This window comes from Uranotaenia lowii, chromosome 3 (genome assembly GCF_029784155.1).
Source record: "Uranotaenia lowii strain MFRU-FL chromosome 3, ASM2978415v1, whole genome shotgun sequence".
Lineage (NCBI taxonomy): Eukaryota > Metazoa > Arthropoda > Insecta > Diptera > Culicidae > Uranotaenia > Uranotaenia lowii.
This window is the reverse complement of record NC_073693.1, coordinates 80,394,374-80,420,609: the sequence shown is the minus strand read 5'-3', so window position 1 is coordinate 80,420,609 and position 26,236 is coordinate 80,394,374. Positions and strand designations below refer to the sequence as shown.

General features: G+C 36.3%; 1 protein-coding gene across 1 annotated transcript in view; it reads right to left on the bottom strand.

Moving 5' to 3' along the window:
- Positions 1–25,634, bottom strand: part of LOC129750510 (semaphorin-2A) — a 402,306-nt gene extending 376,672 nt beyond the window's left edge. Inside the window, exons 1-2 of the mRNA XM_055745474.1 lie at positions 24,602–25,634; positions 10,448–11,266 (exon numbers count right to left, since the gene is read on the bottom strand). The gene's annotated coding sequence lies outside the window, so the exon portion shown is untranslated. The remainder of the gene's footprint in view (positions 1–10,447; positions 11,267–24,601) is intronic.
- Between the last annotated feature and the right edge of the window lie 602 nt (positions 25,635–26,236).

Genomic DNA, 26,236 nt, shown 5'->3' with positions numbered 1-26,236 from the left:
ATGGTTACGCTTCTACTTTTTCGTGCCGCAATCAATCGAATGGTGGCCTAGCTATGTACATTAAAAGGAATCCTAAATTCGACACCGTTCAGAATATTTGTATTAATGGATTTCACAAAATATTATAGAATTGCCATCAACAGGCAAATTATTGATGTGCATGGCATCTACAAACTACCCTCGTTTCCCTTTATTACCTTGAGTGATAAATTACAGTGTCTGTTGTCCTCCGTGCTCGACACTCATTCTTGTTTCATAGTCGGCGACCAGAACGTCCCCATTAATGTTACAATCAATAATTATGTGATAAAATATAAAAACCTTCTCAAATCATTTGGCTTCCTATGTACCAATACTTTAACCACTAGACCTATCAATGATAATATTTTAGACCATGTAGTATGTAAGTATATGAATGCATCAAATTTGAAAAATCTCATCTCATCTCAGTAATTACTTCCTTTGATTTGAATTCAGACAAGCAACAGTTACAATTAACCATAAACATTATAAATCATTTGGAAATAAACGGATATTTTACTTTTTGCTAACTACCTGCACTAAAAAAGTGACGAATTCATTGAAACCTCAAAGGTGATTACTGCCCGTGGATGTCTTCTGATCTCTGGACGTAAATTAGAATAAAACACAATTATATCAAAAATCAAGTCATTTGCGCCAGCTCGTGCCTGAAACTTTCAGAAAGTCATTTTTTTTACCTAAAGGCACCAACCTAGGCGGTGCCGCGTGGAATATATGGATTTTTTTTGTTATGGGCCAGTCTAATCAACATGGATATCAACTTTTTTCGGACAAACATTTGTTTTATTTCACGAATTCAAAACAATCTAAATCCCAAACAAGGATCTTGTTAATAACACCCTCGACACTAGCTAGCGGACTGTAAAATTAACTTTCAATGTTCAATCAGCATCACTATACTGCAGATACTTATGCTACCTTTAACACCGTGGGGGAGCAATTTAGTTTTACCCGGTAAAGAGCATTCGGATCGGTTCTAAGCGTGACTCGTTTGGTTTGTGGTTTGATAGAGACATATATTTAACCAAAGTGTATTAGATTATATTGTTCTCATCCATTCAGCTTGATGTTATTATCTTTTTTATTCATCTTCGAAAAAAAACACCTAGATACGAACCAAAGCGAACAGCACCATCAATTAATTACTTGGACGCACATTGTGTACACCTTAGGAGCACTCTTAAGGAGACGCACTTATAGAGTACTCATTTCAATTTTGAGTGTTTTGTGAGTGACGAAAAACGCTCCCTGTGTGTATTGTCACTCTGCTCCTATCGACCACTCTTGCTCCGCTCACAACAAAATTTAAAGAGCGGAGCTGATTGTTACACCGCTCTTGTTGGGCTCTGAAAAGAGTCCGAAGCCTGATCAAAATAGTGAAAAGGAATCCTGAAAAGGCTTACTTAAGAGAAAATTTTAACCATATTTCAAAGAAATTTGAAGTTACCAAGAGGAAATGTAAAAAAGAACTGTTACGAAAATATTTTGGCACAGCGAACGACTTGACACGAAGTTATCTGGCCAACCGTAAACAATTTGTTTGTTTAGGACTACAAACTCTTTAGAAGTTCCAGATATCGGTGTCCCGCAGGACAGCAACATAGGGCCTCTCTTATTTTTACTATACATAAACGATCTCAGCAAGTTACCTCTGCATAGTGTTCTTCGCCTACTTTTTTGCTGATGATACAGCTCTTTTATACCCTGGAACCTGTCCAAATAGTGTTTCCATGCTTATGCTTAAGATTTAGAAGTCCTCATAAATACTTTTTTACTAACCTTCTAACACTTAATCTCTCCAAAAAAATGTATATGATCTTCCACTCTTATCGAAAAAAAAGAACCTTATAATAATCCCAAAATCATTGAAATCGCGATCGAAAAAGTGAACAACTTCAAATATTTGGGTATTACTCTGGATGAAATTCTTTCATGAAGCAATCACATTGAAAATTTAAAAAAAAAAAAAAAGATCTCACTTATAGCGGAATCTTATTGAAGGTCAAAGCCTTCGTTCCACGCCACGTTCTGCTTAAACTCTATTTTGTCTTTATACATTCTCATTTAAATTATTTGATCGCCATATGGAGAAGGGCATCTTTGTCCCTTTTGTCACGCCTACAATCCCTACATAATCGTTTCCTTAAGACTATCTTTAATCTTTCTTAACTCTATCCAACTATTCTTATCTATTCCAACAGGTCACACAACATATTACATATAACTCAACTTTGCTATTTACAAACAATAATTTATGTATTAGATAATTTGAACTCGTCAAACAGAAGTCAAAGCTTGAGATCTACAACAGGAGTTAGGATTCATAACACTCGCTATTTTCATCATTTAGTACGCAGCATATCTTCCTCTTCTCGTGGCCACAATTGAATCTCTTATTGGTATGTATGTATGTATGTATGTATGTCTACCACCCAGGTAGCAAGGCGCAGCCAGTAGCAGCGAGCAACTTTTGCTTTGTAACTTGTTCAAGATTCATCAACTTGATGAGCTCAAAATGCCTTTGAATGGACTGTTCCAAGGGATAAGAAATGCAAACAGAAGCATTCACATGTCTAAATAGGGATAGGATTGAGTTGTCTCCATCGAAAGAACATTTCAAACTTATCGAGCGTCTGAGTCAAGCCATTACACTGCAAAGCGCTCAGCTGGGTGGGGAGACGGACCCGTCCTCAATCCACGACCCCGTGCTGGTGAGGTAGCCCAATGCTCTCCTCAAGAATCGCTTCAATCGGATGTCCGGATGGATCCCCCAATACCCCGAAATACAATTATTTGAATAAAGTAATCATATAATGATAAACAAATAAGACTAACACTACTATCACTACTACTTCTATTACTACTACTATTACTATTACTACTACTACTATTACTTTTACTACTACTATTACTACTGCTAAAACTACTTATTCTCCTTCAATTAAATTGGTATGAATATTGTTATGATGACAAGGAGCATGAAACAATGTAAATTTTTTCAAATAAAAGAGACTGACTATCGGATTAAATATTAAATTTTTCAATATCGGTAACAACAAGGTGATGGATAGTCATGGCAGAAAATAATTGATATAACAAAAAATAATCCTATGTTGTCATTAGATATTCTTTAAAAATATCATTGAAATGCATGGAAACAACTATAATTAAAGGATAGCATTTGGCTGAAAGTCTCATAATAAAAAAAAATAAAAAAAAAACGTGAAAGGGATACCCTATTTGATAAATGGAATTTTCTCACCGGGTTCCTTCATCCGCACGCCTGTGTTTAATCCCAAGCCGTCATCACCGTCATCATTGGACCAAGTATGCTCGCTCGCGTTCAAACGGGATACATCAAAATGATTTTCAGCAACATGCTGACACTACACATACACGCACAATTAATGTCAAATTCAGCACGAAACTTCTTCACACTCGCGAATAATTATCGCAAAAATTATCTATGTGCGTGTATTTTTGTGAAAGTGTACGTGGATACGCGTTTTTCGGAAGTTATACTCTCTGCAGCAAATCTAGCCCGACGGTTAAACTTGACTCCAATCGTTCTCTCTCTCACAGCTGACCACTTTACACACACGCCGAACTCTTAACACATTTCAACACAAATCGATGAGGCAAATTTATTTATCGACAATTTGAAGAAACTGGCGCCATATTTGATTCGCTCGATTTTATCCCAATTTTTGCATCTCAGATTCTCTTATTTTCGGATAATATCTGATCATCCAATCTAAGCAGGCCGCTAGCAACCACCACCAAAAAAACACTCGCGATGCCACGAACCGTCACACACAAGGAGGAAGAAAAATGCAAACTTCCCATGACTAGAGGCAAAGCTTGGTTGATTTCAAATTGAAATTTCTAGGCTATCACTGCACCATTCACATCCGGACAAAACTAACGGCACTAGGAAAAACAAATTTCCCCCGATTAAAACTTGAACGAACCAGCATCGCCTAAAATAGTGACCGCGAATGGAGCGCTCTCAAAACCGAACCGTGCTGCTCGGCGTCCAGCACACGAATGACAATTGAATCTCTTATTGGTCCAACCAAATTCAACGTTCTTCTTGAAGATATAAAGAATTCAAATTGTTTCAAGACCAAACTTATACATTATGTCAAAGACAATTTAATCCGTTGATCATCCAATTACTATTTAGAAGTTATTTATTATCATCTTCAAATTGATGCTTAAGGGGGGAGTAGGGTCTAACGGGTAAAAAAAACACCATTTTCACGAACTTTTTTAAGAGCTATCGTTCAAACAAATGTATTCAATTTTTTTGCATTATACAAAACATTGTTAAAAGAACATTTAGTAATTTTTTCGTAGAAAAATATTGAAAAATGAGCCGGTAACGGAGCACTTTCGAGGATGCCTTTTAAAAACAGGATTTGCAGTGGACACTGTATCTCACCACAGAATCATCTGAAGTCAAAAAATCAGAGCAAAATATTTTTAATAGATGTTTTTCTGAACCCCAACGATTTTATTTAACTTTAAAAATAAATTTGAAATTTTTGTGGCGGTTTGAAGTAAAAACTTCGATTTTTCACGAAAAAATCTGCCATTTTTTATCTGTAAAATCTCCCCAAAGTAAAAAAAAATCGTTGGGGTTTGGTATTTTATATGTAGAAAATATGTTCCAAATTTGAAAAGAATCGGTGAAGTAGTTTTCAAATGCCGATGTCCACTGACTTTAAAAATGTGCTTTCGAGAAAAACGCGTTTGAAGTTTCTGCTCTAAAAATGATGCAGTATTAGATAAGAGGAGATAAAGGCCTATAATTTCTACAGTTTTGATTCGATTGAAAATTTGACACAACATTCTTGAAATGTTTTACAATAAGAAAATAAAAAATTGATTTTTTGAAAGTGTTAGACTCTACTCCCCCCTTAATTCACTTTAAAAAAAGCTTAGAGACTTAACAAATAATGTGATTTGAAGATGGAATCGATCCATTGATTCTCAAATTTGATTCTATGATATTTTATGTATTCTCAAATCAAGTGTTCAACAAGCGCAATATTAACGACCCAGGGATATTTTAAGGAAAAATTCATTCGTGCCATGGCCGATCGCAGTATTTAAAACAAATTTGGTAACATTTTGCATGCGTCAAATGTTACAGATTCTTCATAACAAGAGTTGCGCGTATTAGCCACACGGGGCGTTATATGAACTTTCCTCCTATGTGACGTTTGAAGGAATCATGAATTGAAAAAACAATAGAATTTTCGTAACATCAAAACGCTTGAAAATAGATACCTTAATCACCAATTCTTTAGCGTAGACCTACAGTGATTATTCTTTATCTCATATTATGCTTAAAAATAGCATTTTAAGGACCATTTTGCATTAATTTTTTTAACATTATTTCCGGAGTTTCTCAAAATAGCACGAGTCATTCCGATATTCAGTAACTACCGCCCGATATCAATATTATCAGTGTTTAGTAAAATCCTTGAAAAACTCGTAGCAGAACGGATCTTGCACTTCCTAAAGCAGCACAAACTGTTTTATAACTATCAATATGGGTTCCGGGAAGGTTCAAGCACATTAACTGCGGCAACCGAGCTTGTAGATGATATCCACAACGCATTCGATAATCGCAAACTTATGGGAGTGTTGTTCTTGGATTTGAAAAAGGCCTTCGACACAATCGATCATCCCACTATGCTCCATAAACTGGATGCTTACGGAATCAGAGGTGTAGCAAATTCCCTATTAGCTAGCTACCTTGTCAACAGGAAACAATTCGTTCAAATCAACCAAACTTCAAGCAAACTAGGAAACCTGCCAGTTGGAGTTCCTCAAGGCAGTAATTTGGGCCCTCTTCTATTCATCCTGTACGTGAACGATTTGCATAACCTGCATCTACATGGCAAACCCCGACTTTTTGCTGACGATACTTCACTGTCGTACGAACATGCTGATCAACAAATAATTATGTCTCGAATGGCGCAGGATTTGGATACACTTCAAGGATACTTCAATTACAATCTTCTTTCGCTAAACTTGGACAAAACCAAGTACGTCATCTTTAGGACAGCCAATCGGCGCATTGAATGTGAGAATCTGCTTCAGACTGGTACAACAGTAATCGAAAAAGTTAAAACCTTCAAGTACCTTGGGCTTATCTTTGACGAATTTTTAAAATGGGACGCGCACGTAGACAGGCTCAGAATAGAGCTTAGTGCTATTCACAGCTTAATGTGGAAGATTTCGAGGTTCGTACCCACTAAACAGCTGACGTACCTCTATCATGCTTTTGTGCAGTCTAAACTGCAATACATGGTCTCTATCTGGGGAGCTGCAAGGAAAAGCAATATAAGACCACTCCAAGCCATGCAAAATCGATGTCTGAAAGCAGTTTATAAACGACCCAAACTCTTCTCCACGCTCAGCCTATTTAAAGAAGCCCCGTTATCTGTTCTACCGATAGCTGCACTAAGAGAACTACAGAGTATTGTGCAGATTCACAACGTACTGTATAATCCAGTCTGTCACCACAATCAACATGTCCAGCAACAGAGTCATAGATTCCCCACAAGAACGAGAGAAAACCTAACACAAAGAAGACCAAACACAGAAAAGATGAAAAGATCCCCTGAATACTTCAGTAAAATGAAGTATAACAGTCTACCAGCACACTTAAAAATTATAAGGAACAAAGTCAGTTTCAAACCTCAACTCAAAGTTCATATCAAAAACAACTTGGAGAACTTCTTAGTATGAAACAACAGTAAAACAAACTAGATCGTTGAACCTGCCGTAGACCAGTTTTTCAAAGTCTCCTTAACAGAGAGTATTCTCACTGGAGACTTGAAAGAAGTCCAGTTCCTCACTTCAAACATATCTGCCTGTCACTAATTGCCTCCATACAATTTTGTTTTTATCCCTCTCCGCCAGCCACCGCCACCGCCCACCACCGCCACCCACCACCGCAACCTACAACAGTCACAATTTTAGGATAATACAGCTTTCAAACAATGAGCCCGAATATTTGAAGCGTTTATAAAAAAAAATCTGTGTAATCATAAAAATTGTACGAAAAACATTGAAAAAACAAATGAATAAAAAAGTGAGGAGGTTTTATGCCTTCGGGAGAATGGTCTTGAATGGTGACCAACTCCCGGGGGCTTTTCCCTGCTCTATTAAAAAAAACACACAGCTAGATTTTTGACAAAGTTATGTTTCAAATATAGAAAAGTTGTTAAATTCAATTTATTTTCATACTAAAATTTTTAAATTTTAACGATAACATACTCAATTCATTTTAAAGATAACTAAAAATCTTTTCAAGGAAAAAGAAGGTCAATAAATGGTGTGCAATTTATTTTTTAATTATGAAAAATAAAAATTGATTCTCCAGTTGAGGGGTGCTGAGAATGGGTTAGATACAGCTAGACTGTTGTGTTCGCCTCGTGGTAAGGTTTTGGAGAGGTAACTTAGATGACTCGATTTCGAATCTTGGACAGTGTTATTTTTTCAATAAACCATCAACTGGGGCATCTTGCAACAGTTTTCAACTTCTATGGCTTCTAAAAACTGAATGTCCATTGATTATCATACCGCTCGTACATAATTTTTTTTAAGGTGGATGGGCCATCGAATTGACGTAGTCGGAAAAATTATTGGTTTCACCAGTAATTTTAAAATTCACAAAACATGCAATTTTGACCTCCTAAATAAGAATAAGGGGTTTACATCAACAACCTTAGTCTAAAATGAAAAATAAAATGAAAACGTTTGAAAATTTATAGTTTTCGATATAGTTGTGAAGTCATCACGCAAAAAGTACCACTTGCAGTAATGTTTCTTTTCGTTCGAATTGAATTTCACATTTTTCTGTCAAAAATGTTTTTCTAAAGCACAAGAAGATTTTATACATTTTGGGGTAAAAAATTTACTACCTGAAATCATAAAAATTTATGTTTGGATGGATACAATTTCGAAATTAGAAATCGTGTGCTGCAGAACAATCATATTCCAGTATATGGAAACGGGATTGAAAAGATGAATCTTTGATTTGTATTTTTATGCATTTTAGCTCAGATTGGTAACTAAGTCAAAGTAATACTCATTTAAAAAAATTTGGTGATTTTCCTTAAAAAAAAGCAATATAAAGTTTGTAGGTGATATCATTAAGCCGATCTTCCATACTGTTTAAAGTATTTTATGTTTTTCGCTTGATTTTGAAAGTTTTCTATGATAATCGAAAACTTCAAAAAAACTGTCTCATGATATGAGAAACTATGTCATCATCGTTTTGTGATCAAAAAATGATACCATTATATTAAAAAAACTAAATTGAATAAAAGTTGTGGTACACAAATGTTATATCTAACCCTGCTGTTTCATGATGCCCCGTTTTACGGTAGTATATCTCTGAAACTACAATATCTTGGTTTATTCTGGATCATTGATTAAATTTAAGATTATTAATACATCAAAACCAGTTTTTATTTTTACTTGGGGATTGTTAGTTTTTTGTTATTGATTAAATTTAGCTTAAAACTGATTAATTATATAGCTTACAGTACCGTTCATAATTGTTTAGAAATTGGAAGCTCGCGTTCTGTGACGTTGACTTTTAACGTCCATAACTTTTTTCTCTGATAATATTTTTTGATCAAATTTTCTGCGTATGATAGATCAGCTATCACACTATCATATCAAGAAATTTGAGCTGTCTAAAGATTGTGTGGCCAGAGACAGAGTAATTCTTCAAAAATCGGACTTTTTGGATTTTCACCATTCAAACTGCAATATCTCAGAAACTACGTAACGTTTTTTTTATAAAAATTTTGCATTGAGATTGTTGTAATATAAAGTTAACATGTCTAAAGTTTTCAAAAAGTTCAATCGATGGGATCAAAAGTTTCGCGAAGTACAATATTTCAGGCATGAACCTTAAAATGCGATTTCTATAGAGTTTTGGATGAATGTTTCCATAGGAAAATCATATCTTATGTTGAACAACCAGTAAATCTGTTTCAATAAAAAAAAATTAAAAGGGTCGGTGGCTCAACTCGATTATCCCAAAGGTAAGCCTTAAACCATGGTTTAATAGATTGGACTTGAGTCGGGGTTTTATTCGTTTACTTTCCCGTCTCATGTCCAATCATTATTCCTTGAATGCGGTACTCTATCGTATAAATATTGCTGGCAGCAATTTATGCGGTTGCGGCCTAGGTTACCATGACATCGAGCGTATTGTTTGGTCGTATGAGGACCACCTTGTCACATGAACGAACTTCATAGATTCTTTTCGGGCCCGAGGAAAACCACCCGACGTTCCAGTGAGGGATGTGTTAGCTGTGATGGACTTGGACTACATGTTCGAAATATACCTTTTCCTAATAGCTATCGATATCCGTCTATAATTCTTTTTATTTTCATATTTCCCTATCTATTTCCTATTCTCTTCAAAAAGTGTTAAAAAAGTGATCTAGACCTAAGCAAACAATTGTAAAAAAACAAAACGAGTTTGGCTCCTTAAAGACTCAAGGTATGAGCCGTTTTAAATAAACGAATTACAAAAAAAAATCTAAATTTTGTGAGATTCTGATTTCAAAACACAAATGGATCATTTATTCAATTTTTTCTTTTCTACATTACTTCTGTCAGATTTATTTAACTGATTTGTGGATATAAAAGATATTGTTCTCATGAATCGTCCAAAATTCTATAGAAATCGCATTTTTAGGTTCATGCCTTAAACATTGTACATCGCGTAACCATTGATAGAACTTTTCAAAAACTTCAGACATGTTAACTTATATTAGAACAATCATTCTGCAAAATTTCAATAAAAAGCGTTGCGCAGTTTCTGAGATATCGTAGTTTGAATGGTGAATCTATCTTACGCAGAAAATTTGATCAAAAAATATCATCAGAGTAAAATGTTATGGAAGTTCAAATTCAAAGTGACAGTACGCGTGCTTCCAATTTCTAATCAATTATGAACGGTACTGTATATACGTCATATGGCCGAAAATGATAAAACCTGACAAAAAATTAGGGTTAAGGACGCTCAAGTCTTCCAAAATCAGTTGTTATAGCAGAAAATAGGCACCAAGAATTCTGTTTCCTGTTCGATCGAAAAATTTTTGATTGACGTCAAATATCGGGATGTAAATAAATATCAACTCAGTTCCTCAGCTTTTCTTTTATGTGGAGTATTTTTTTCAATTCAAAGTGCATTACGTAGAATGGCACCAATCAACGATACCCACAATGAGCGATAGTTAGTTACTGTTGATTGGGAAACCTATTTAAAATGAAGTAGGAGAATGCATGCATAGAATAAAAGAAAAAGAAATCAAACACAACACCTTAATTGGATTGGCTTTGCCAATTCGCCGGGACTCACCTGGTTGCACCCTTAATTATCGCAACGCTTCACGTATTTTCGCTCAACGCGAACGAACTCAATCAATCCACCCGCAAATAGCGCACTTGATGGAATTTTTAGATTGCAGCAATTCAGGATGAATTTTCCACCGGGGTGATTTTTTTCTGCTTCTGTTTTTTCGCCGTTGTTTTCCGTTTGACGACGGCTCACTGCACTGGCTTTGGGGTAATGGAAGAAGAAGGCGGCTTAGCTAGCTGAGCTGGGCTGGGTAAGTAATCTTGCCTTCCAGCTGAGATTTTCCACTCTAAACATCAATAAATGCACATAATCGCACAACGACAGCTTCTGGCATGGGGCATATTGGGGTACGATTGAGCTGGAGCTCTGGTGTTACGACACAACAACAACAACAACGCCAACAATAATAACAACAACACGCGTGACAGTTTTTGCACTATTAGCCTAGGAAATGCCTTCACACAAAAGAGTCTCGCACTCGCTGCTCTTCCTAGCAAGCAGACGTCTACTGGCTGTTGACACTAGCACGCACACACACAACCAGGGAACTAAATCAAGGAGCGCTCCTAGCTCCGGGGCCAGGAAATGTTTGTGGTGTTTCTTCTCAACCCTGAATGCGGCGGGGTTTTCACTTTTCCATTTTCATCGTTTCTTCTCCACACTCTGGCTGACTGACTGACTGAAGACCACGTACGACACAATTGATGGGGTGGTGGGCTGCGAGGGTGTGCAAGGCTCTGTTGATATTTCACTTTCACACATCCAAACAATGGAGGATGACCGTCGAAATTACACTAACACCACAGCCTGGACCAAGTTCTGAAATGAGAGAGGAAAATATTTTCATTTTAGGGGTTGTTTGTTGGTTCTACACGTAGGGAGCAAGTGATGTGCTGCTTCCTCCTGATGCGAGAGCTCGAGAGAGCCTTGGAACAACTATGATTGCCAACACCTTAAGGGTGGAATGATGAACGCTTCCCCAAAAATTATAATGACACTGAAGCCTCATTTGATCCGAAGTGGGTTTCCCAAAGTAATAATTTAGCTCTACATGCTAACGAAAATCGTTGTAGGTATATCTCAAAACTATCTTTGTTATGAAAATGTGTATTCGCATTTCTGCTGATGTTGAATATATATCGAGAAAACAACTGTCCTAACATAATATTAGACCGAAACATAGCCAGAAACTACTATAGAATATTAGTTATTTACACTAAAAGAGATATAAAACTTTCAATTTAAAACAAATCACTGTAAATACAACAAATATGGAGTCAGAGGTGTCACCTTGATATGCTAGAGCTGATAAGGGTGTATTTTTTTGTGAGGCTTTATGGATGCTTCCATATTCAGCCCAATCCGCTCTGGAGTGTCAATCAGACAGTATTTTAAGTTTGGCTACTTTTTGCTTTGTACAGTGGCATCCAAATAGAATACGCGTTAACAAAACCGTTTTAATTTCCGAAAACCGCGTAAAAAACCGTGCTAATTGCGGAAAACCGTGTAAAAAAATATTAAAGCTGTTATAAATGACATGATATGACATTGACAATGACATGACAATGACATGACAATGACATGACAATGACATGACAATGACATGACAATGACATGACAATGACATGACAATGACATGACAATGACATGACAATGACATGACAATGACATGACAATGACATGACAATGACATGACAATGACATGACAATGACATGACAATGACATGACAATGACATGACAATGACATGACAATGACATGACAATGACATGACAATGACATGACAATGACATGACAATGACATGACAATGACATGACAATGACATGACAATGACATGACAATGACATGACAATGACATGACAATGACATGACAATGACATGACAATGACATGACAATGACATGACAATGACATGACAATGACATGACAATGACATGACAATGACATGACAATGACATGACAATGACATGACAATGACATGACAATGACATGACAATGACATGACAATGACATGACAATGACATGACAATGACATGACAATGACATGACAATGACATGACAATGACATGACAATGACATGACAATGACATGACAATGACATGACAATGACATGACAATGACATGACAATGACATGACAATGACATGACAATGACATGACAATGACATGACAATGACATGACAATGACATGACAATGACATGACAATGACATGACAATGACATGACAATGACATGACAATGACATGACAATGACATGACAATGACATGACAATGACATGACAATGACATGACAATGACATGACAATGACATGACAATGACATGACAATGACATGACAATGACATGACAATGACATGACAATGACATGACAATGACATGACAATGACATGACAATGACATGACAATGACATGACAATGACATGACAATGACATGACAATGACATGACAATGACATGACAATGACATGACAATGACATGACAATGACATGACAATGACATGACAATGACATGACAATGACATGACAATGACATGACAATGACATGACAATGACATGACAATGACATGACAATGACATGACAATGACATGACAATGACATGACAATGACATGACAATGACATGACAATGACATGACAATGACATGACAATGACATGACAATGACATGACAATGACATGACAATGACATGACAATGACATGACAATGACATGACAATGACATGACAATGACATGACAATGACATGACAATGACATGACAATGACATGACAATGACATGACAATGACATGACAATGACATGACAATGACATGACAATGACATGACAATGACATGACAATGACATGACAATGACATGACAATGACATGACAATGACATGACAATGACATGACAATGACATGACAATGACATGACAATGACATGACAATGACATGACAATGACATGACAATGACATGACAATGACATGACAATGACATGACAATGACATGACAATGACATGACAATGACATGACAATGACATGACAATGACATGACAATGACATGACAATGACATGACAATGACATGACAATGACATGACAATGACATGACAATGACATGACAATGACATGACAATGACATGACAATGACATGACAATGACATGACAATGACATGACAATGACATGACAATGACATGACAATGACATGACAATGACATGACAATGACATGACAATGACATGACAATGACATGACAATGACATGACAATGACATGACAATGACATGACAATGACATGACAATGACATGACAATGACATGACAATGACATGACAATGACATGACAATGACATGACAATGACATGACAATGACATGACAATGACATGACAATGACATGACAATGACATGACAATGACATGACAATGACATGACAATGACATGACAATGACATGACAATGACATGACAATGACATGACAATGACATGACAATGACATGACAATGACATGACAATGACATGACAATGACATGACAATGACATGACAATGACATGACAATGACATGACAATGACATGACAATGACATGACAATGACATGACAATGACATGACAATGACATGACAATGACATGACAATGACATGACAATGACATGACAATGACATGACAATGACATGACAATGACATGACAATGACATGACAATGACATGACAATGACATGACAATGACATGACAATGACATGACAATGACATGACAATGACATGACAATGACATGACAATGACATGACAATGACATGACAATGACATGACAATGACATGACAATGACATGACAATGACATGACAATGACATGACAATGACATGACAATGACATGACAATGACATGACAATGACATGACAATGACATGACAATGACATGACAATGACATGACAATGACATGACAATGACATGACAATGACATGACAATGACATGACAATGACATGACAATGACATGACAATGACATGACAATGACATGACAATGACATGACAATGACATGACAATGACATGACAATGACATGACAATGACATGACAATGACATGACAATGACATGACAATGACATGACAATGACATGACAATGACATGACAATGACATGACAATGACATGACAATGACATGACAATGACATGACAATGACATGACAATGACATGACAATGACATGACAATGACATGACAATGACATGACAATGACATGACAATGACATGACAATGACATGACAATGACATGACAATGACATGACAATGACATGACAATGACATGACAATGACATGACAATGACATGACAATGACATGACAATGACATGACAATGACATGACAATGACATGACAATGACATGACAATGACATGACAATGACATGACAATGACATGACAATGACATGACAATGACATGACAATGACATGACAATGACATGACAATGACATGACAATGACATGACAATGACATGACAATGACATGACAATGACATGACAATGACATGACAATGACATGACAATGACATGACAATGACATGACAATGACATGACAATGACATGACAATGACATGACAATGACATGACAATGACATGACAATGACATGACAATGACATGACAATGACATGACAATGACATGACAATGACATGACAATGACATGACAATGACATGACAATGACATGACAATGACATGACAATGACATGACAATGACATGACAATGACATGACAATGACATGACAATGACATGACAATGACATGACAATGACATGACAATGACATGACAATGACATGACAATGACATGACAATGACATGACAATGACATGACAATGACATGACAATGACATGACAATGACATGACAATGACATGACAATGACATGACAATGACATGACAATGACATGACAATGACATGACAATGACATGACAATGACATGACAATGACATGACAATGACATGACAATGACATGACAATGACATGACAATGACATGACAATGACATGACAATGACATGACAATGACATGACAATGACATGACAATGACATGACAATGACATGACAATGACATGACAATGACATGACAATGACATGACAATGACATGACAATGACATGACAATGACATGACAATGACATGACAATGACATGACAATGACATGACAATGACATGACAATGACATGACAATGACATGACAATGACATGACAATGACATGACAATGACATGACAATGACATGACAATGACATGACAATGACATGACAATGACATGACAATGACATGACAATGACATGACAATGACATGACAATGACATGACAATGACATGACAATGACATGACAATGAGATGATAATGACATTGAGACCTAAGCCTTGAGACCTGAGACAAAAGACATGAGACCTGAGACAAAGATAGAAGACTTGAGACCTGAAACCTGAAACTTGAGACCAGACACGTGAGACAAGAAACATGAAACATGAGATGTCTCATGTCTTATGTCTCATTTCTTATGTCTCATTTCTCATGTCTCATGTATCATGTCTCATGTCTCATGACTCATGTCTCATGTCTCTTGTCTGATGTCTCATGTCCCATGTCTCAAGTCTCATGTTTCATGCCTCATATCTCTTGTCTCTCGTCTAATGTCTCATGTCTCATGTCTCAGGTCTTAAGTCACTTGTCTCTGGTCTCTGGTCCCAGGTCTCATGTTTCAAGTCTAAGGTCTCAGGTATCAAGTCTCATGTATCAAGTCGCATGTATCTTGTCTCAGGGATCAGGACTTAAAAAGATTCTAAGTGTTTTCTCTTGAAAAGGACTTATTCTAATTGTTAAAAAACCTTACTGTTTTTTTTTTATTCAAAAACATCCTCAAACCCGTCCCTAAATTAAAATTTTTTCGGCGTTAGGGTTGCTCACACAATTGTTTTGGACCATAAAGGTTAAAAGAATGCTGCTGTTTTCTTCATATTTTTTTGTTTGGGTAATTTTTTACTTTTTTTTCTAAAAAATGTATTTATCCTCTTATCCCAACTACAGTGCCATTTACGAATCAAATGTCTGGAGACGCTTTTCCGCCTCCCTTAGAGTTACGCTTTATTTCGATCAGCTGGATCTTGTACCTTTGTTTAAATTTTGAGATGTTTAACAAAAAAATTACTTTTAATGAGGTGGGAGGGCATCTCCAGGCATTGAATGTTGTCATATTCATTCGAATATAAAGCACTACTGTAGTGGAAAAATATGGTGCATGCATATGGTGATGAGGTGTCTAAAGTGGGCGGGGGTGAAAATTTACATGAGAATCAACGGCAATGTGAATTCTGATGATCTAATCGACATTTTTAGCATGAATCTGGAAGAATTATGCAATAATATAATAAAAATTCAGATTGATATTTGTTTGAAAATCTGAGAAAGTTCTAAAAACAGCAACGTTTGGAAATTCTTCAAATATTCTGAGTTTCATATCTTAAGAATCAAGCGATGTAGAAATGTAACAAATATCGCAAACTTACCAATCAACTTTTCAAATTATTGAAGATACAAGGTGTAACAATGCACCCAATGTTCCACAATTCAATTAAGATCAATTTTCTATAAAAAAATCTTTTGATTTCATAAGGTAGCGCTTCAATTTTTGAACTTACAGATATATTTTTCTTTAATGTGCGCAATTAACCGTTGAATTTACACACAATTTAACAAAAATTGTTTTGCAAGCGTGTGTGACGTCAGACTAGAATCGATTAACTATTGACAATAGTCTGGTATCATATACCCAAATTTGATCAGTTATGTTCTTTTACACCAGAAGGTTTAAAGCCTAATATATTATGATTCTGAACATTTTTAAAATAAAAAGTCCGGCAATTAAAGTGCTACATTGAAATAAACATATAAATTAATCAAAACAAGAACTTTTTATTTCAAATAAAAAAAAAAATACTTTTTTCTAAATTCACTGGTAAAGTTCAACTTGTTCGCCTTTGAGTTTAACCACTCGCCGTAGACGGTCGAGGTACGCATCGTATGAGGCCCGCAGGTGTTCTTGTGGTATTTTATCCCAGGCTGCCACGAGATGTCGCTTCAGGACCTCCACACCTTCATGTTTCTTAGAGCAGACTTCGGCCTCCAACATACTCCAAACAGCGAAGTCCATAGGGTTCAGGTCTGGCAAACTCGCCGGCCACTCGGAGCTCGAAATGAACCCTGGAAATGTTGCGCAATCCAAAGTTGGATTTTCTTCGCTTTGTGAGCCGACGCCGAGTCATGTTGAAAAACCCAATCCCTGGAACCAGAATGTTGACATGCTCACGGTTCAACGACATTCTGTAGAACTAGTTCCCGATATGTATTTTGGTTGATCTTCACTCCTTCAGGGACAAAAACCAGCGGAGTCCGGCCATTACAGGTGATACCGGCCCAAACGATTACCGATGCTGGTTTCTGTCGCCAGGTTGCCGTCAGAAAGTCAGCATGGCTTCGTGATCTGTCTGGCAACCAAACTCTGTTCATCATGCTTATTCAGGAACTGCTGTACGGTGAAGAGTTTCTCGAGAGTTCTTCAACCTTCCTTGCGCTGCCCTTTTATGCAGCGCCTTCGACCTTTTTACCCGGTAAGGTCTTGAACCTTTTGGACCTGGTAGGGCTTGGTCTGAAGTTTATCTTTCAGGATCCGACGGAGACTTTGATCCGATATGTTAAGATCCTCTGCTAATTTAGTGGCACTCCGACGAGGATTTCTCTTAACGCGCTTCTTGACGATCTTCGCCATGGCAGGTGTCACCACAGTAGGTCGGCGTCCCCCACCATACCGTTTTTTGGCACTTCCGGTCTCCAGGTATCACAGCCACAGCGCTACGTTTCTTTTCGAGTTCCATTTTTCTGGATAACACCTTATTACAAAAGTAACACTTACATCAAATGATAGCTAAGACTTAATGTAAACAAAGCGACGAGGGGTCGTTCAATATTGTTCAGTGTGCAACGAAATAATTACTGTGTAGGAGTTCAATTACCGGACCCTGTAATTTAAAGTTGAGACATTTTAAAAGCAAAACTAATTTCTCAAGTAACATTTTTTGTTATAGTATCTAATGGCTCGGCTTTTTGGAGATACTGGAAATTTTATTTCGAAGAGTCCATATCTTAAATCTTATACTTGATTAACTGGTTTAATCGCCGCGATGAATTGTTTGCTGTTTTCATCGACTTTTTTCGGCGAGAAATGAAACAAAATTACTTGCCAGTTGGTCCAGACGTTTCGAGCTACTTTTGGCTGTTCGCTCCTCTTCAGTGGACCTTAAATATAATTTATTTTCAATACAAATTTTCCATTTTACTAGATTATATAACTTACTTTATCTAGCGATCGTCTAACTACTGTTTGTTGTGTGTTGTTTGTTTTTGATGTTATGTTTACATTTATCTGTCAGTGTTCTGATCTTGGGTAAAATGGAGTTGTAGGCTGATTTAAAATTGATTGAGTCTTTCTGTTTGTTCACAACGTCATTGTCTCCTCTTATTTTGATGTGAAACATTTCTGCACAAATTCTAGTGTTGTATTTTGAGACTTTTTCTAAAATAGTGGTGTTTTTGAAATCGAAAGCATGACCGTACTCTATACTATGTTGAGCAAGTCCTGTGCCTCCAACTTTTTTGTTTTTTACATCATTCTTATGCTGTTCTAATCTTTTGTGTAAAAATTGACTAGTTTCAGCAATGTAAGATTTTTCACAACCTCCACATTTTATGTTGTAAACCACATTTGTTGTTTTTTCTTTTGGTATTTTATCTTTAGTTTTCGTGAAAATTGTGTTCTTTACTTTGTTTAAGGATTTGAAAGCTACATTGATGTCGTACTGTTTAAAATATTTGGCTAGCTTCTCACCTAAACCTGCACAATACGGAATTGTGATGAAACTTTTGGATTGTTCGATTTTAATATTATTTAAAGTGTTGTACATTTTATGAGTTCGTTCTGTAATAATTTTTGTTACTATTTGTTGAGGGTAGTTGTTTATCTTTTGTTTCATTTCTCGCCGAAAAAAGTCGATGAAAACAGCAAACAAATCTTATACTTACCAACCCATATTTTAATGCCTCCATACACTTGCAGTTAAATTTGAATTTTAAACTCAGTTTGTTATTTTTTATTTAAATTTTGTCCCCAAAAAATTATTTTCTTGATTGCGTTGAGAGGGTTTGATAAATAAAACGATCTGAACATTTGTTTTTTTTTTAAATCATAAGCATCTCAGCTTCTATTTCTTCTGGTTATCAGGAAAATGTCATTAAATATGTTGCAAATTATCAGGACTTATGAAAAACTGTAATCAAAATAATTTTGATTTTTTTACTGATACTGTTGTTTCCTATTTTATTGATGCTGAAATTTTATGCTTGACTTATTAAACTTAACACATTAAGGACCACAGAGACCAAATTTTACTAATTTAGTGTCCTTGAGTTATCGAAAGTGGTGTTGAAAAAAAGTGATATCTCGTAGTTGGTGCTCAATGTATTAAGAAAAGTCGAAAATATAGTAACAGATACTCTCTAAAAATATAATTCATTGAAAAGGATATTTCCGTTAAAATTAAGAACAGTACAGTGAGGTTTTAAAACTCTGAACCTTTTTTAACCCTCATCTGTCCCAGAAATTTTTACTTGTTAGAGTTTCTGGAGTGTCATTTAGACATTTCTGACTAAGCCGCTTTAACTCTTTTGCTTCTTACCCGATTTGTATAAAACTTAATTCAAATATCTTTTCTAGGCAATATCCAGCTACAATACTACAGTTTTGCTTTATTTAAAGTCTAGGAGAAAAATTCTGGAAAATCGTGCAGATCACCTTTAAAATGTTAAAAAAAAATTTCCCTAAGTGTCCAAAAAATCTGAAGGTAGAAACTGCACGTTGCACAAAGCAATCATAATTTTGTAAAGTATTGCAGCCAGCAGATCGTGGCCTAGAGGATAGCATACTTGTCTCCTAAGCCAACGTTCATGAGATCGAATCCCGGTCGTAACATAACCTGGCACACATAGTATGATGAAGGTTGTCGGTTTCAGCATTAGTGAAATGCTAGCCGGGTTTACCTTGGAATTGTACGCCTCAATGATGCAGCACATGCATGTGGATGGATTGCACTTGGAGATCCTACCTAGTTATGTGTGTGCTCGTAGTGCTACCGGTAAACAACTGCAACTTCAACCAATGGTGCAGGGGTGTCAAGTAGCATAGCAAAGTAAAAATAATAACGCGAGGTAATACCACAATAGATCAACTTAATGGTCGCAGTGGAACCTTCTCCCCAACAGGAAAAAAAAAAGTATTGCAGCGCTTATAAAATAACACCTTTATAATCGATATGGAATTGCCTTTCTGATAAACGTTAATTTATTGCGAAAATCTTGTTTTTATTTACTCAAAATCCAGTGCAAAATTTAATTTCACTGAGAGAAAAAATGAGAATTTTTAAATTGTTGTAAAGTTTGAAAAAAGCTGCTCTAAAAATTCGCCAAAATTTCTGTGTTTCGTATTTTAAGAATAAAAAAAGTAAAAATGTGCTAAATTATTTCAATTCTCAAATCAATTTTTCAAAACTATTGTACTATGACTGAAACAATTTTGACGGTTAATTGATTTAAAACTACGGTTTTTATATCATTTTTTTTCATTTTGTGTGGTCATGATCTTAAAAAAAATCAAAAATAAAATATCCTTGAGCCCAACGTATGATTTCTAAATTCAGTTTTCTTGGACACATAGTGAATTTTCTTTCTGATTTTTTCGTAGCTGAACTACAGGTTTTTTTCCGAAGCATGTTTTTATGGATTATTTTCTCAAATCCCGAAGAATGTGAAAATTTTGAGTTATATTGAGAAGATTTAAAACTATAAATTTCGTAATAATCAGTAGAAAAACAAGAGCGATAAAGCGATTTAAGTCGAGACGTTTCAAATTGACACTCATGGTCTGGATAGGGAATTTTTTTGTCAGGGCTTTCTGGGTGCGTCCATAAAAAATTTATTTATAAATTGATGATCCCCGAAGAATTTTTTCAAATAGTTTGGATGCCCCTGAATAAAGATACAAGCCGCCAAACTTCGATTAGTGTCATATTGTCACCCAAGAGCGGATCTCAGTTGAACATTGACAAAATTTCAAGTGAGGATGTAAAATAACTGTCCAAGATTACGTCCAACTATTCTAAGTGTTCTGAAAGTTTATCTTTTATTTTTAGTGAGTAAAGGATATTTCCACATTGTTGCCATACAGAATTTTAATTATGGAAACAGTGTTTTTTTTTTGTTCTATCAATTGAATTTTCTTCGGTCATCGTGGATAGGTGCAAACAAATTAATTAAAACATGGTTTGTCTGTTTGAAAGACAAATTTTCTCAGATTTTCACCCCCTTATGAAGGGGGACGTCCATACAATACAAATACTGTTGAAGCGATATTGACGTAATAACGCCATTCATCGTACTGAGATGAAAATTTGCACATGGGTGTTTGTGAATGATTTTAACTTTTCAATAGCGGGTGAGCGGTCGGTCAATGGAGTCGTCCATATTAACTTTTCAGTATTTTTACTATATTGACGCTAAGACGCATGGGATGTGGTGATGGATATTTACACATGGGAGCTTTTAAGGACGAGTGATTGATTTCAAGTGTCAAATTTTGTGTAAGGGGTCAGCGAAAGAGGTCGTTCATATTAATTGTTCAATGTTTTTGCTATGCTGTGGTGATTACGCATCAGGTTAAGTACAAATTTTGTGCACGGTAGGTTTGAAAGACGTTCAATTGATATAAGGTGTTAAACTTTGGAGCAGGGGTCGGAAAGGGGTCGTCCATATCACATATTTACTGTTTTCGCGATTTTGTCGAGATTAAACATAGGATTGAAAACAAATAGGTACATGGGAGTTTTACAACACGAGTAATTGATTTAGGAAGTCAAATTTTGGGGCAAAGATCGGCAAAAGGGGTCGTCCCTATCAGCTTTTCAATGCTTCTGCAATAATGCAACTATGCATCAAATCGAGACGGAAATTCATACACAGGTGTTTTACAAATTAGACAATCAATTCCTGAATTCAAAATTTGAATCAAACGGCAGGAAACGGGTTGTCCATGCCAACTTTCTTTTTCCTCAATAATTATGTTACTATGCATCGAAAAACGCCGATGTGGTCTAGCGGAAAGGCTGGCGCGAGTCTGGTTTTGGTATGCCAGGCGTAATGGGTTCGATTTTAGGTATCGCCAAGAAAACTATTGGTTTCGAATCCCATAAGTGACCGACAGGTAAGATGTGTTTTCTCGTATAACTGACTATATAATAAGAATGTTCAATCAGTTGCCAGCTGGCCAGGTATATACATGGATGCCGAAATACCTGTGACTAAACTAGCCCACCTGATTGACTCGTTCTTCCAAAATATACCTACATCAACAGAAATCAATTTTGTACCAAAGGACAGAAAAGTGATCATCCCTATTAACTGCTTGAAATTTATGAATCTCGTTATAATGCATCGGATCCAAACAAAAATTTATACATGAGTGATTTACAAAACGCACATTCGAATCCTTATTTCATATTAACTGATTCATGTTAATTTTTTCAGCACGTATCCGAGCCCGACAAATCAGGGCAATTTTATACAAAAACCTGGCAAAACTCAGGCAATCCTGTTTAAACTCAAAAAATACTCAAGAAAAAAATTTGAAAAAAAATCAGTCCGAAGTCCTCGACAGATTTAAATCGTTTTAAAAGCTTACAAAACTTCTACCATGGATATTTTTTAAACTGGCTTGAAAAATTTCGTTTTGGTGGCGAAAATTTAAAAAAAATTACAACACAATTTGTTTTTTTTTCGTTTTTTTTTTGCCAAATAAAGTGAATAAATCCGGGCAAAATCCGGGCATTTTTCTATGAAATCCGGGCAATCGAACCGCGCCGGATGGTTCCCAAACTTTGTGGTAAATATCCGGGCAAACCCGGATGAAACCGGGAAATCTTACCATAAGTTTTTTCAAAAGTAAAAAAATTTGTTGGGGAAAAATATGTTTGGGTACTAAATTTTAAAAGAAATTCAGTATGGAAAATCTATGACTTTGAAAATAATCGCAGGCTTAATCGTTTTTTTTTTCCTGGTTAAGTTGAAAGGATATGTATGTATGTACCCAAGTAACCATAAGCATTAAGCCATAACCTTTAATCAGCATTAAATCAAAATTTCTAATGCAAGTTAGCATTATATCAACATTCATGATGCTTTTTAGTTTTCATTCAGCATTATTAATTACTAGAAGCAAAAAAATTAGCACTAATGATAGCAGTTTATGCACATTTAGAGCTACTATATAAAGTTAACAAGCATTAAGACTGTAGCACTACCCTAAAGTAACCATAAACATTAAGCCTTAACCCTAAGTTAGCATTAAATAAACACTTCTAATGCAAGTTAGCATTATATAAACATTCATAATGCTTTTTAGTTTTAAATCAGCATTATTAATGCATAGAAGCAATATAAAAAAAAGTGGTGTGACCCGAACAGTACTTGAAATACGGGTTTTTTCACCCACCTCATCAGCATCAAGAGTGGTCGAAATGGTAAAGGCGCAAGGAAAGATAAAGTTGCTGCGGGATCCTCGGTTCGAGACTCATGAAATGTAATTCATAATTCAATTATAATCACTTCTCCTTTCAAAGAACCCTTCATTAAGCAGGCATAATCCTTCATTCAGCAGGTTGATTGATGTGGTAAGATAATGATTTTAGTTTTTGAATTTCCGTTCCACATCAATCAATTAAAAAATAAAAGGTGTTCTAAGTATACATTGCTAATTCTTTTATACGGCTGGCGAAAAATGATGTTTTGATGATGCTCTAATTCAGCATTTGTAATGCTTACTAAAGGCTATGTATTGATAGCATTTATTCAGCCCGCTAATTCACTTTTTTAGCATTAAATCTGCACTATATACGCATATAGTGCAAAACAAGCATTAATTCAGAGTTATATATGGGAATATAGTGTTGCTTAAGGGCTATGTTTTAGTGCTTATGGTTACTTGGGTATTTCATAAAAAAAGTAGAATCACAAAATTTTGCAACTCATTATTGTTCAGGGCTCAAACACCAACTGCCTGGCTCATACTAACCGGTTTCCGTTAAAGATGTGGGCGTTCGCTCGCTCCCATAAAACTTTAAAGTTCTTTTATCCCAATGCTTTTCTAAGGCTCGTTCCGCTGAAGCTGCTTTCAGAAATTATTCGAGCCTGACGTGTGGGCTAAGTATCTTTTCATTCACTGAGATGCACTATTTAGATAGCCCAAGGATCATTAGGTTTGATTACACAGCTGCTGGCCTAAACTACAGGATGTAGTACTCGTCAAGAACGTGCTCGAGAGCCTTCCGGTGCCAAAAAAGAGAGTGGGAGAGAAGGAGAGAATGGGAAAAACGATTCTCTCTCAGTGTGAGTTTTCCTCCGGAATCCACCCAATCCAATCCGACTCACGAAATTGGGGGTGGGGTGGTTGATTTGAACTAAAGTACAATGGTTTTTCACCGCTTCAAAGGGATTCAATGCAATTGATCTTCAAAGATTTGCACGACTTCTTTCGTTTGGAGCCACATTTTAACGATACACTTTCCACTTTCACAACCGTCCTTGAAATTTAACCAATAACACTCGGAAGCGCACAGTTCAATGAATAATTCCTGCTGGAAATGGACGCAACGTTATCGGGCACTATTTGTAACACGGATCGCAAGCAAAACCAGACTAACCACCGATGAGAGTCCTGCGTTTCGTCTTGCCGGAGAGCACACGGGAAACGACTAATCGAGTCCTCCCTTTGGCCAAAAGAGTTTCCAGGGGCGGCTGCACTCTGTCCCGGAACGAGAGCCAATTAACAACCGTATACACTTCATCAATCGATTTATATTCTATTCGGTCAACTATACTAAAAATCCCGTTATCATTGGCCCACACAATCGACCCACTTTTCAAATGCAGTTCTAAAAATAGGCAGCGCACAACACAACACAATTGTTCCGAAAATAAAACCTGTCAATTAGGACGAAAATCTCGCTGACCGAGAACCGAAAATGAGAACGAGAACCGACCGAGATCCTCTGCCAAGAGTAAACGCGGTGCAGAAAACACGACATCGGCTAATCACAGACAACAACACACAACACTGGCAGGATGGAAACTCCGCAGAAGAAGGGAAGGATTGTGGCACACTGCATGCAACTGAACTTCCTGTTACGTCAGGCTGTATTTTTTTTTCGACTTTGTGCGCTGCAATTGTGTTGGTGTTGGGTTACACTGCTCCGGCCTGAACGAGGAATGAGGGTGGGTGAAGAACAAGCCCGTACGCCTATAGGCTTTTGTAGAGAGTCCTGCCTGCCTGCCGACCAGATGCGCAAAAATATAGCACCTCTAACGAAGCTGTTTCTGCACTAGAAAAAAAATATGATGAAGGGAGGAATCGTCGACGGGAGAGGAAATTGCGCACCACCGCAAGGGAAGTGGTGCCAGCAGGAGAAGAAAAGTTTTGAATAAAATATTTATTTGAAAGAGCTGTCAGGAATGGTTGGAAAACTTTCGTTTATGTTTTAACAAAACAGTATTATAAAACACTTCTGAAAATGAGTCATATAAAATAGTTAGAGGTTAACGGCGATTTTAATATACCTGAAGGGCGATGAACTTAATCTGAATATTCTTACTTACTAATTTACTTACTTTTTCACTTGGAAATGATTTTTCCATGAAAATGCAAAGCCAC